Source organism: Silene latifolia, chromosome X (genome assembly GCF_048544455.1).
Source record: "Silene latifolia isolate original U9 population chromosome X, ASM4854445v1, whole genome shotgun sequence".
NCBI classification, from domain to species: Eukaryota; Viridiplantae; Streptophyta; class Magnoliopsida; order Caryophyllales; family Caryophyllaceae; genus Silene; species Silene latifolia.
Genome location: NC_133537.1, coordinates 45,335,653 through 45,350,889, shown reverse-complemented (window position 1 = coordinate 45,350,889; position 15,237 = coordinate 45,335,653). Strand labels below are relative to the sequence as shown.

General features: G+C 40.4%; 1 long non-coding RNA gene across 1 annotated transcript; it reads left to right on the top strand.

Moving 5' to 3' along the window:
- The first annotated feature begins 11,525 nt into the window (after positions 1-11,525).
- On the top strand, positions 11,526-13,393 carry LOC141621379 (uncharacterized). Its single transcript, XR_012532272.1, has 3 exons — positions 11,526-11,614; positions 12,247-12,362; positions 12,944-13,393. It is a non-coding gene; the product is annotated as an uncharacterized LOC141621379 (long non-coding RNA).
- The last annotated feature ends 1,844 nt before the right edge of the window (positions 13,394-15,237 follow it).

Genomic DNA, 15,237 nt, shown 5'->3' with positions numbered 1-15,237 from the left:
CCTCAGCGGGTTCCTCCTGCGCAAGAAAGCGCGTTTGACAGCATGTTGTATTTTAGGCATAACTTTCTCTACAAGACTCGAAATAAGGTGATTTCGGTGGCATTGGAAAGCCAAAAGAAAGATCTAGAACTTTCTGTATAATAGGCCTAATCCAAAAAATTCGTTATCACCTCGTAAAACGGGCCTAAAGGTCGGGTTATCATTTTAACTAAATGAAATACACATTTTGTAATGTAAACTTTAAGTTTAGCCTAATGAAGTGACATGAGACTCAAAATGAGATATAATCTCAACATTTTATGACATCCTAACCTTAGGTAGACAAGCACATTGCTTTGACTCGGGATTTGACGGTTTTAGGAAACGAAGACGGTTTTTGACCCGGACTCCAAATGTACTCTAATTACTGCCAAAACGACCTTATCGGCACGTAGATGACAATTAAGAGGTAGACATAAATGTTTGACCGATCACTTGACGATAAACTTACGAACTGTCACAAATTATTCCGGGTACCAAACATGCGGCCCAATCATCACCGGGTGGTTTGCGGGAGGTGCAGAAATGAGGTATCTACAGATTGGTTGTGTTTGTGTTGCATTAATGATTATTGTTGTTGGTTTAAGTTGAGTCATGTCGCAGATGCTGACCTTGTGTGGTTGTCTTGTTTGTTTATGTGTCTGCCGTGATCCCTTATGGTGAGCAGTCAGTCTTAGCAGGTGCTGATGTGGTTGATAGCTGAAGTCCTGGCATGGGGGTGTGTCGTCACGAGTTCGGATAGAGATAGTGCGTAGCTGATGAGTTGTATCTTTATTTTATTGGTTGGTTGTAACACGTGTAATATCACTATAATTGTTCTTTTATCGACTTTTGATGATTACTTACCTCGGGCAACCGAGATGGTAATGCCTTTATATGCTAGGGAAGGCCTGGTTAAGGCTCCTCAGTATAAGGGGGTGTTACACTCACTCAAATCCATATCCTCATCCATATGAAACGAAGAAGGACCCTCATCAAAACACACCTGCAACAATTGCAAACCCCCCAGGTACTCCCCAAGTAAGGATAGCCCTGACAATACTCTCCTCCTGATGCTGACGCCGAATAGCAGTCCGACACTCATGATTACTCCGAGGAGCGAAATTCTTGAGCAAACAAAGTGGTAGAGCAAGCAAACGAACCCAACGGGAGAGATCACTAGGGGAATCAGCCACATCATCCAAGGCCCCTTTCAAAGCCCGAGCAAACCCAAGACGACACTTAGGAGGAATAGATTTCACGGCGCGAAGGCCCAAGAAACAATAAACGATCAAGCGAGGATATAGACCACTGAACAAACTCAACACTATCATCAGAAGAAACCGAAGTAGAAGGAGCCGTAGGTCTCGGAATACCATAAATATGAAAGGTGTAGAGGCCATCAACACACTCCGGATGCATCACAATATCACCCCGACTATGCCGACATCTAGCTCGAGTAGTATGGGTTTTAAAACACACCCCACACAACCAGAGCCCCATCCATCTCAAAGAACTCTCAGCATTGGAATAAACAGTCAAACTATCAGTAAGAGTCTGACGCGTAAGGTCCAACGCACCCTCATGACAATGTCGGTCCTGTAAATGTTTCTGCCATGCAGCCTTAGTTAGGCCCTTAGCAAAACCATCCCGACATGCATGAAGACCCGAAAAAGGACAATGGTACCGCACAAGCTCAGGCATGAAAGGACAGAAAAAACCCAACACCCTTCCTCGCACACAGCGGCGTTAAACAGCCAAGGGCGACTAACACACCAACCACAACGAAAATGGTTGACAAACAACCCAAGAAAAACCGCACAACCCGAACCCCAACAGCAACCCGCAAAGCCCACTACAACCAGAACCCACACGCACAAAGCAGAGTCAAAGGTGGCAGTGGCCGAGCACAGGACAGGGGCACCACCGGACCACCGCAGCAAAGCAGAAACAACGAAGAAAGTAACGGAAACAAAAAGGAAAAGAAAAGAGTCACTCACCGGTGGAAGGACCCAAGGACAGCGCCGTCAACCACCACAACAATGACCGGTGACTTGAGGTCGGAAGGCCAATGAGAGGTGGAGTAGGTCGACAATGGTCGCAGAACAGGCGACAAAGCCGCCTGAAAAGACAAAACGCTGCACGAAATATCCCTCTCAATAGTGAAAAACCACCGCGGGAACAACCCACAACAAACTCCCCTGACCGGCGACGTGAGGTCTAAAGGTCGACGTGGGATGGTTGTCGGCAGCCAACGGCGGAAGAAAACCCAGAAACTCGAAGCCCTTAAACGATGCCCTAATCACACAACCACAACGAGAAGGACTAGGGTGGCGGCTAAGGGTCGCCGGAAATCGAGCCAGAAATCGCCCCTCCCCCCTCTCTCTCTCTAACGTTCAAATGTTATTATTATTATTATTATTATTATTATTATTATTATTATTATTATTATTATTATTATTATTATTATTATTATTATTATTATTATTATTATTATTATTATTATTATTATTATTATTATTATTATTATTATTATTATTATTATTATTATTATTATTATTATTATTATTATTATTATTATTATTATTATTATTATTATTATTATTATTATTATTATTATTATTATTATTATTATTATTATTATTATTATTATTATTATTATTATTATTATTATTATTATTATTATTATTACCGGATTTGTAAATATCGACGACGTTTTAGTAAACGTCGACGACGTTTTTCAAAAAAAAAAGACGACCTTGCCCCTACTATCTCACTTCACCATTTCTCTCTATTCTCTCTAACTCAAAACAACTAAAACTCAACTTCCACCAACAGTCAATCGATTCGGCCACCACCACTACCACACCCCCGCCGCTGCTACCACCACTGCCCTGCCGCCGACACCACGCCCCTGCCGCCGGTGACAAGGTAAGTGTTTTTTTTTTGTTAAATTAGTTTAGAAATTGAATCTAATTGAGTTAAACTATGAAATTAAATAGTTTTCTTTCATTTCTTGTTATTGCTAATCGATTAAATTCATTAGATTTGGTAGTAATAATTGAATTAGGTGAATTTAGTTTATGTTTTTGTATCCGATTAGTTGAATTATTATTTAGTTTGTTAGTTGTTTTGTTGGTAATTAGTTGTAATAGTATTGTTGTTTTGTGTTAATTTGTTGCTAATTAGTTGAATTGGTTGCTAAATAGGTTGAATTAGATGTCGATTAATGTTGTTGTTTGTGTCGAATTGTAGTCGAAAAAATTGGGGAAGTGGCATCCATGGCCAAACGTGGGAAAATCACGTTCAACCATGGTACCAACGTGGGATTTGCACGTTCACCATGGAAGAAACATTGGAAAATCACGTTTCAACCATGGTGAAACGTTGGAAAATCACGTTCTGCCATGGTGAAACGTAATTTTCCATCGTTTCTACCATGGTGAACGTTGAATTACCATGTTTCAGCCACGGTCAACGTGGAATTTGCACGTTTCTGCCACGGTCAACGTGGAATTTGCACGTTTGACCATGGTCAAACTTTGATTATCTTTGTTTGATCTGTGGTCAAATGTGCAATTTCCACTTTCGCCCGCGGTAAATTAATTTTTTTTTTTAAAAAAACCGTGTTTTATGCTATTATTTGCCGATTTTTGTTACTTTATATGATATTTAGTCGATTAACGTGTTTTCTAACGACTTATAATTTCCTAATGCAGATGGCAGATCGAAATGAGAGAGGAAGGCAATCATAAATGCTCCGCCTCCGCCAAACATACACGACCGTACCGTTGGGCGTAATGTTACGGGCTCGAAGCGTCGTTTGCGAGTTAAGCAGGCCCACAAGCAGCCACCCCCACTTCGAGAGACGTCTGGAATGGTTATGATGCCTACTCCCGGTCACGTCGTTAGCGAGACGAAGGAGGCGAGGTCACGGGAGGTTGCTGGTAGTTACCAGCATGATAGAGAGGATGAGCCGTCGGACGACGGTTCTGGGGAGGAGGAGGAGGATGCTGGAGAGTATGTGGTCCAACCGAACCCGCCACCGCCGAGAGTGTTGCGTCTGAAGTTGGGTCGGGATAGTAGAGGACGTTATTCGAGTGTTAGAGAGTCCTCTAGCACCGATAGGTCAAGGTGGCCGAGGAGGGATAGTTCTTGGATCCTGAGAGAGCCCGTTCCTGGTGGTCCTAGGAACCCTAACACCCTACGGAGTTTTGGTGGTCACGTTGCGTTCAACAGTTGGTCGGACCCTAACCCGGAGAATATGAGGTCGTGGATCAAGCTCTACGAGAGGCCGAAAGCTGGGAGGGAGATTAGGCACATGGTTCTCACTGAGGGTGTTGCAGCTACCGTACAGGCGAGCGGGCTTGGGGTTTTGAAGGAGTGTTTTACAACCGGTCTAGATGATAACCTCCTTAGTGCTTTTATCGAGAGGTGGCACCCGGATACTAACACTTTCCATATGCCTTTTGGAGAGATTAGTATCATGCTCCATGATGTCTAGCATATTCTTGGGATACCTGTTAGTGGTGATCGGGTGCTTGTGGCCGGTTCGGGCGAGGATGATGACAGTGGTCTGAGGGGCAAGATTGCGAGGTTTTATGGAGTTCCTGAGTCCGATGTTGTACCACCGCTCTACAAGAATGGCGGTTTACTAACATCGAAGTTGAGGAATGTTGTTTACCTAGGGAACGAGCCTGACTCGTTACGGGCTTACCTCTTGATGTTACTGGGTCATACTCTTTTCATGGATAAGAGTGGTGATAGGGTGTCCGCTCAGTTGTTGCCCTTGTTTGATAGTCTTGAGCGGGTTGGTTCATATGCTTGGGGTGCGGCTTGTTTAGCTTACTTGTACCGACAGCTAGGGATAGCAACGCGCCGAGATAGTACTGGTGTTAGTGGGTGTCTACCGTTACTCCAGGCGTGGATATACGAGTACTTTCCCAGGTTCCGACCCGGTGGTGGTTTCTTTTTTGAGGGTCGTCCTCTTGTTGAGGCTTGGGCCACCTTGCCTCGAAGTAAGGGCGATTCTCATACTTTTCATATGTATCGTCATAGTTTGGACGATCTTAGGCCAGAGCATGTCCGATGGTTGCCTTACGGGGACCGTCCTTAGGGAGCTTGCAGAGTATCAATTTACTCGGGTTTTATCAGGCATCTTGATATAGTAGAGCCGTACCAGCCGGATCGGTGCATGCGTCAGTTTGGGTACCGTCAGGCTCTCCCGGTCTCGATGCCTATTGCGGTGAATGAGTCTCGGCCCGCGAACGGGCCTTACAGGCTGGACATCGGGCAAGAGCCCGATAGGACATGGATGTCCGAGACATCCATCACACACCTCCGAAACCTGTCAAAGAAGGCATATATGCCTTTCGAGTGTACTGATGGATACGTGTCTTGGTATGCAGACCATTCACACCCTTACCTTTACCCCCCCCCCCCCTCACACCGCCTCCATTTTCGGTCTGTCGAGTTTCATGAGGAGCCGGAAGTCGCCCTAGCTCTTAGTCGTAGGTTCAAGAATGTCTTCCGGCAAGATGATGAGGAGGCTGAGAGAGAGACTATAGAGGAGTTGTTTCACAGGATGCGTCCTTTCTATGGAGACGTGTATGATGACTAGTTTGTTTTTATTTTCTTATGTTTTTCTATTTGTTTGGATTATGTTTGTTTGGATTATGTTTGTATGGTTTTTTTAGTATCTTTGTATGGATAATTTTTATATATTTTTTTTATTTTCAGATGTTTGTCTTTTTGTTTGGAGACGGTATTTAATTAAATGCAACGATATTTAATTAAATGACTTAAAACGTAATTTAACATAATTTAATTAAAACATTCATTAATTGAAATACAACGACATTACATAAACCACTTAAAATATAATTAAAACATAAACCACTTAAAACATAATTAAAACAAAACTAAACCCCATACCCTAAACCCTAAACCCTAAACCCTAAACCCCAAACCCCTAACTCCTAACCCTAAACCCCAAACCTCAAACCCTAAACCCCAAACCTCAAACCCTAAACCCCATACCATAAACAATTATTACTTAAAACATAACATAATTAAATAACTATCGAACTTAATTATCTTCCGATGATGAAGATGACGATTCCTTATCTTCTTCATGATCTTGAACCTCAATTTCTTCAGGTTGGGTAGACATATATTCAGTCAACAAATCATTCAAGTAGAGATAAAGAATTCCTTGTCCCGACACTCTACCAGCACATAAGTCCGATAGTCTTGGGTAATCGATCACGGTGAGGATACGCTCAAAATATGTAAAGAGATCACTTCTTAACCTGCGAAACTCCCACATCTTCTCGGTTAATGCTTCATCAGAGACAACCTCATCTCTAACTGCTGGAGTTAGCACATCTTCTCGGTTTCCGGCTAAAATTATACAAAGGCTACCAATTGGAGGCTCTTCAAGCATGTGTCATACAGTGGCACTGGGAACCACTGATTCATGACGCTCAATTAGAATTGGTAAATTTTGAACAATTAGATCGATTCTTATTTGATAAACTCTGGTTTTTTGAGCATTTGTGAGAACCATTTTAGTATTGTAGTGAGTGAATAGGATTGGATGTTGTGATTGAAATTGACATAGAATGGCCTATTTATAAGCTATTAATTGTAACGGCTATTTTTTAATTGTAACGGCTATTTTTGAATTGTAACGGTTATTTTGAATTATAACGGTAACATTTGAATTATAACGGTTATTTTGAATTATAACGGTAACATTTGAATTATAACGGTAACATTGAATTATAACGGTTATTTTGAATTATAACGGTAACATTTGAATACTCAACTATATTAACATATTCATCTTCTTCCAGTTTTCAATCATCCTCATCTTCTTCTACTTTTGACTTCTAGTTTTTTCCTTATCTATCCACTAATGTCGACATCATCTTCAATGTGTAGAAACCACCCAATTGAAGGCCTTAACTTTAAGAATCAACGTTGCAATCTTTGTCGCAAAAACGCTATCATCATGATTTCCGGGTCAATTAATAATCCAATGAAAGCGTATTTTAAGTGTTTAGTTTGCAATAATTTTGTGTCGTGGCTGACTGAAGATCATTTGACAATAACAAAAAGGTTGGAGATAGCATGTGAAGATGAAGGTGATGATGCATCAAGTGGAAAAGTCATGAAAGAGCAAGTGATATGTTTGAAAGAGGAAATTTCGAGTTTGTCAAAGATGATGAAGTTTTATTTCAAGTGTATCTTGTATTTGTTTGTGTTTCTTATGTTAGCCATTGTTATGAAGTAGTGAGTATTTGCAAAAATTTCCAAATTTGTATTAGTTGTCATGAATTCCAGAAATTTCAGAAATTAGTTCAATGATTGTTATGCTTTTCAATAATATATTACATTACACAAGTGAACTTAATAATTTTTTCAATCCGAACAACTACTAACTGAGATAACTGTCGCACTATCAGAGACCTGACTTCTAAGACGTCTTCTCGGAGTTTCTAACATGAACGCTTGCCAAATCTCAATGTTATATTGGTACAAAGTCTCTAGGTGAACAACACTGGGATCTCGGAAGGTCAACCAAGCGGGATCAAGTGGCGGCATAGGGAGACTCTCAGGGGGGCTTCTAGAATGCAACCGCATCCAATGGCTATGATGTAGGACAAACCACAAAATACCACACGGTAATCGGCCTTCCACTCGGGTCTTCAATGGCATGATAGTTTTGCAACTTCCTTCCCAAACATTCTTCCCGTCTTGCCATGTATGACCAATCACACATATCGTCCAGTTGAACAGCGTTGCAAAAACTAGCAAATCGTCGCTACACATCCAATGGTCCTGCCCACAACTAATCTGCTGAAAAAATTCAACTCTTCGAAGAGCTATATCCAACCCTGACACACCGCTGAGCGGTGATTGAAAACCTCCATATAACTCTGCGTAGATAGAGTCGGTCCTCATCTCCCTCGAACACCATTCCCGCATAACTATATAATCTGTCTCTTGGCCTCGTTGGGCGTGCGATATTACCCGGAATCCACAATGACCGTCATCTCCAACATCCACCCAACCATCGAAGTGGCCCCACAAAACCTCAGGAATACCCCACCGTTTGACCCATGTTGATATAAAGCCAATGGTAAAGTTCCTTCCCAAAGGAGCACCGGGAGTTCCTGATTCGAAATCACCAAGTCTTTGTTGTGATTGATCTGCATTTGTTGAACAGTGAGTACTTGGTGTCCCGAACTTCCTTTCTGCATGCTCAAAACCCGACTTGTTTCTAGTTGTTGAACCTCTCGGACGACCTTTCGAGTGCTCATTAATAGGGGGTGGCAAAATCTCTTGGTCCTCCGGGTGGTGGAAATCACGCAACAAGTCTATGGCTGCCCTTAGTTTAACCGGGTCACTGTGCCTCACATCATCCACTAATTTCTCCCATAAATCACCGTCATTTTTCGGCATTTGTTAAGGAATATCATACACCAATGTCTTCCAAAAGACATGAATATCCTCGAGATGGACCCTCCTATCTCTTCCGTGCAAATATACCAAATTGCATGCACAAGGTAATCCATGAGTCGTTCGCATCACGTGTCGGCATCGATCATCCACTCCGATACCCAAACCAAGGCCTCTAGTAAGTTCTTTCTCCATTAACTCTATGGCCTTAGTAGACACGTTTCCTTGCAATAAGGAGAAAGTACGAGATGTTCTCCTTGGTTTACTCATTTTATCTTCGAGTTCTCACTAGTAGAAAAAACCCCTATCTTCGGGTCACATCCAATCAAACACATTTATAATACTCAACAAACTACTAGTTAGCGGTAAGTCGAGGTCGATCCATGGGACGGTGTGCTTTGGGTTCTAAGTCTATCTATCTCAATTTATGCTAGTGTCACAATTTGTTTGGGTTTGTAGTTGTGTCTAGACTAATGCAAATAATATAGTAAAACAAGCAATAAAAGGAAAGATGTAAACAATTGATTAAAAGTGCTAGGATATCATGGGGTCATAGGGGATTCATGGTATTGATCATACAAACATGTTTACAAAGATGCAAGCAATTAATGTTGTGGAGGAACCGAGTTGGGTTATGTCTTACGGTTTATAGGAAGAGTTGGGTCCCGGAGCCGAATCGATTAGATTGTACAACATCTACAAGTCGACTTAGTTTCCTCCTATTCAACTTCTATGCATGGTCTAACAAGACTCGAGTTGGTTTATATCTTACAAGTCAAGTTGAGTAGATAAGAGATGGTAAAAATGCAAGGATTCATAGGCTTAGCATTTCATCAAACATAACATGTGCATAAAGTTGACATCACAACAAGCAAGCAATTTAATCATGTGAACATATTAGATTAAGCATGAATCAATCCCCATGTTTGTTTCCCTTAATTACCCACTAATCCTAGCTAAGAGACTACTCACTCATTATCAAGTTTAACATGCTAACAAGGTTGTCAATCATATTAACAAGGTAAACCATGATGAACAAGTAAGAAAGATTAACAATAATTAAAACAAGGATTAAGAGAGTTATACCTATGGAGATTCCAAAATAATAATGCAAAGAATAATAGAAGAAATTGATGATTGATGGAAGGTTGTCAATCTCCCAATAATAACCCAATAATCTTCAATTACCCAATAATAAATTTGAATAATAAACTTGAACAATAATTAAGGAGAGATTAATGTGTAATTTGTGTGGAAAGATTGAGATTAATCTATTCTAATCTACTCCTAATCTAATCTAAGAAAGCTTGATTTAATCTAATAAAACTTGGTTCTAATCTAATAAAACTTTATGGTTTGATTATTACAAATGGGGTATATATAGTGGAAATTAGGAGGATGCATTAGGGTTAACTAAGGGCTAAACTAGTAATTACACTTTTGAGATTTGAGCAGGGAGAAGCCGGTATTTTTCGAAGGAAGGGCGTCTTTCACGGAGCTTGAACAACACGAAAATTGCTGTAAAGGAATCCGAGCGGATTAGTGTCGGGACGGGCGGATTGTAGCAAGGGAATCCGAGCGGATTTGGTGGAATCCGGGCGGATTCTGGTGGGGCAATCCGAGCGGATTCAAAGCAAGACACTCGGATTGTGTAGTGAGGAGACGGGCGGATTGGAGACAATCCGCTCGGATTGTTCTTCAGCAGTGATTCTCCTTCTTTTCTTCCCTTTTTCTCATTCCCATTTTATTCTTGCGGGATTGGTCTTTAGTCTTTGCTTCCTCTTCATACTAGTCCATCTAGTATCGTCAAGTAGCTTCCAAATATGCAGGCAAGACGGGGATTTCCGCCTTATCATCTCCTTTTCTACAAAACATATGAAATGCGGTAGAAAAGCAAATAGGAAGGTTTTGACGGATAAAATGGTCAAAGAAAGTTATAATAGTATGCAAAATAGGCTCAATTAGGGGACTAAATGTGCGCAAATAATGTTCACATCAATTTTCGACGACTCGACTACCACGGTTCCTCATAGGAGACGACCACCGCAACATTCATTTCTCCATCAGCGTCGACCACAGACATTCATCTCCCTCGGAGATCTAAATACTTTCAAGGTAAATCTCTGGCCCTATTATTCAATTGATTTATCATCACCCAAGTTCCACTCCAATTTCCATCTCTACAAGCTAATTTAATCACCTAATCTAACCCGATTAGAGGTAATATCCATTTCATTATCGGGTTTTATATGGGTCGTGGTGTATATGTTGATTTATGACTGCGCACCACTTGTTTGTTGAAATGTCTCTAAGAGCAATTACTGTGCCATTATCTTATGTGTTGATTATTGTTTGAGTTGGATTAATTGAAGTGAATATGGATTAATCTTTGGTTGTATATTTGTGATTTAAGTGTTTATTTGTTGATTAAAAACATTCTGACTTGCTCTTTAAATTTGTGCTCGTCATCAGAAGTACTTGATATCATGGTGTCAGTTATTATGACTTTCCGATGACTTTACTTTCGCTTTGTATTAGTTTATGTTGTAAGTTGCTGGTGTATCGCGTGTTATTGCCGTTCTGACTATTGATGCTTTATAACCTTCCTTACATTTATGATTGCTTCTAATTGTATCCGAGAGTAAATATATATTTTACAACTCACAATATGCTCTATGTTCCTTAATTCCATGGCTTCACTGAATTATTTTGACCAATATTTCTGTTATTATCGTCTCTGGTCATGTTGTGATACACGCTGTATAACTGTTACTTTTCATGATTTACCGTGCTCATGTAACTGTGGAACCAACCATACTAGGCTATAACTTTAATTTGAGATCTGATTGCCAAAACCAACACTATGTGTTTGTGGAATCAATAGAATTCAGACTTTTACTCGCTCGCAACTCAAATTTTAGTTTTCCTGATACAGGATGATGTATAAGAGGCTTGCACCTCATCTTAACATCCTCTTCAATTCGCTAAGCCACTCACTCTGGTTGTTAATCAATCTCTTATTGTTTCATTTTGTTCAACAGCGTGGAGAGGCAAAAAGCAGATAAGTTGGTTAACACAACTCAAGGAAAGACGTTCCCACTCCAACTACTAATAAAATAATGTTGAATATGTAAGTGAAAATTATGCAAACATGTCTCATACTCTAATTATTTTTCTGCTTCTAGCACTTAATTGTTCAAAGGTGCTTTTGAGAACTTACGTTTTTGTTATTGAAATTCTTCTTTAGATAAAACAGCATAAGCTCAGCTAGTTAGTAGAGTCTTGACTCGTGCCGAATTTGTAAGGGATTGATTTAACTGGTGAAGAGGAGTGTTAATGTATAAGATATAAAGGGAGAGTAATGTGGAAGACTTGTATTCTATTCAATTGATTTTGAATGTGTTACAAATGAGATACGTGAACTGCCTATTTATAGGCTTTTTTAGTCGGCCTTATTTGGCCATACGTCAAGATGGCAAGCCAATTGCGGATTACTTTGGCCGTCTTAAGTCAATTTGGGAAGATTTATACAGTCTAGATCCATTGCCAGAATGTAGCTAAATGCTCCTGTAGTATTCTCAAGAAAATGGTTGACATGGGCAATAGGAACAAAATGCTTGATTTTCTAATGGGCTTAGACACTCGTCTGACAATATTTGTGATCAGATTCTGGCCACTGATCCCCTACCTACTGCGGAGTAGTACAGGATTAGTATATGCTCAATATTGCTTATCACTCACTACAAATTTTGGTTTGTTCAGGTTCCAGGGATTCTACAATCGATTTTTGGGAGACAAGTTGCTCTAATGTTGATGATGATCTTGTTTCTATCAAGAAGAGAAAAAGGAGAGGTGCGGTAGAGGAGACAGAGTCTGAGGTATGTATCAGCCTTCATAAAAGATGTTAAATTGGGGCTTGCTGCTTTATACTGGGTGATGTACTATTGACTGCTTCAGACTTCATATTGTGCATGTGTGCATCTGCTTCACTATATACTTCAATAACTATGAAAGTTAAAACATAAATGGTAACGAGAGTAAAGTACTTATAGTTCATTTTATAAAGTTGGGTTGGTACTTGGTGATGGCTAAAGACTATTCTCGGCATCTCGCTGAAGACCAGCCCACTACTGAATGTCCCAAACCCTAATTCTATTGATTGTATTTGTGAATTTTTTTCAAGAATTAGTGCCACTGCTGTTTTTATTGTCGTTCCAGTCTTGTACAGTTCGTCTTAACGAGGTTAGATACTGAGTTGGGTACAAGTGTGTTTTAAGTTTTTCCAACAACAATTTGTTATCTGAGCTTTTATTATTGTTAGGTTGAACTCCAGTACCTGCATGAGTAAGCTGTAGCAAAGTTTCAATCTTATTCCTGCAAACTATTAAACAATATTTGTTCTAGGAAGTTCTGTTCCTGAAAACTGTTACCTGATCATCGTCCTATTTCTCTTGAACAGACACACGAAGTTTATGGAGGCCTTCAACCATATCTCAAGTAACATTGACAATATCTACAAACAGTTGACTAGGAGCATCACACATCCTCTCAGTGGAACTGCAAATTTGAATCTGGAAAATGAGGACGAACCATTCTTATGTGGGGCATAAAATATACGGCAATGCCTCCAACAAAGCATTTTCGTGATATGGAACGACTGTCTGGTGGTGAAAAGACTGTAGCTGCTTTGGCATTGCTATTTGTTATCGATAGGTTTGTTTAATACTTTGATTCAGCCCTCGTCAGTCCCTTTGTCGTCCCTCGGTTAGTCTGGACACTTCCATATGTAATTTTGATTAGTCTATTAACTAAGATGTGTTTGTGATTATTTATACACTTGGATGTATAATTTTGAACATCGACATTATTGTTTTGTCGGATGATATGCAAGTATGTTGGCTGTAATTCATTTGTATGTACTTTTTGTTTCTTTCGCTATTTGGCTTCTCAAATCCATTGGGCATTGCTATCGAAATTTTGGTAGCAAATAATTTTTTTTTTTAAAAAAAAAAATCAATGGCGGCGGTTCTTAATATGAAACGCCACTATTAGTTCGCCTTTAGTGGCGGTTTTTTATTAACAACCGACGTCATAGCTACCTTTAGTGGCAGTTCTTTAACAACAACCGACGTTATAGGGAACCGTTGTGGTACAAAGTTATTATTGAAATACCTATGGTGACGGTTTTCAGAAAATAACCGTCACAATAGATGAATTACAATGGCGGTTCTTGTCTAACAACCGTCGTATTATATAAGTTTATAATGGCGATTTTGTATAACAACCGCCACTATAGGAGAGCTATAGCGGCGGTTCAACAATCGCCTACAACCGCCGTAAAGTTTATACGACGCCGTGATAAACGATGCACCCTAAATCTCTAAAAACCGCCACAAAAGGTCATTTATAACCGCCACCGTAAGGGGTTTTTCTACTAGTGTCTTTCTTAATCTTCGAATGTTGACTTTCAAGCATGCCGTGGATACGGGACCACATGGAGTCAAGTGTGAGATGCTTTGACTTCAACCAAGCCTTCAATAGAGAATGTGCTGACTCAACACGGGAAGTTGCCGTGTTACCAAAATGTAAGACCTCGTTTGTATAGCATAAAACGAACGTCCCTTCGTGTTGACCCCAAGCTGTCCGTACATAATCCTCCATTTTCGGCCACTTACGTTGGAAACACTGCCACGCACGCTGAAACGATTCCTCGGTAACTGCATTGATCACCCTAAACCAACCGTCTTCTTCATTTGAGATCACAAATTTCCTCATACTTTCAGTTTTGTATGATGTCAAGGCATTTGCATTGATGGCTTTGTTCACATGCCATCTACACAATAAATGCTCAGCCCGGGGAAATACTTGCTCAAGAGCGCTGATCAAACCCAATTCCCGGTTGGTGACAAATACAGCAGGGGACGCTACTCCGGTGGCATCTAAAATCGCAGCTAACTTTCTCAACAGCCACTTGTAATTCACGTCAGACTCGGTAGGAATCATCGAACATGCAATTAAGAAGGACGATCCTGTGGGTGTCACACCAACCATCTCAATGAGTGGATTCTTGTAAATGTTGGTTTTATAAGTCGATTCCATGAGGACGACATAAGGATAAACCCGGAACAACTTAATCGCTTCAGGATGAGCCATGAAAATGTGAGTTAACTCTTTTGACTCGGAATCAATCTCGTAGAAGTAAACGTATTTCGCTTCCACCGCTAGAGTCAACATTTGCTGAGCGGTGTTTCTTTCACCCATTTCTTCTTTCTTAATTTTCCTTGTTTCATTATATAGTTGGGTGCTTGACGGTTGAGGTTTTTCGGGGGTTCTCAAATGAAGACCATTTTTAATATCCCTCGGTTGAACCCCGGCCAATGTTTGTTGCCTAACATATGCCTTCTCTTCCGCGTCTAATCCCGCAAAGTGACGATCCCCATCCTTATAAACGGCTACGTTGTGGTTGTGTAGTCCAGCACCCTCGGAGGTTACAATGTTCTACACCACCGTCTCTTTATCATTTTTAGACACGAAATTTTGAACGGCACGTATACGAAACTCGCATGAACACTTCTGCGACCTCCTTAGCTTTCAAGATCGTCCGATTCTTTTGGTTTACCATGTCTTTTACATCGAAAATAACTTGCCAACAACCCGTTCTTTTTCCTATTTTTAGCTCCGTTATTTGCTTTAACCAAAGCAAACCCATTCTCGAATGCGATTTTCTGAGCCCAATTGAAAGCATCGTCACGC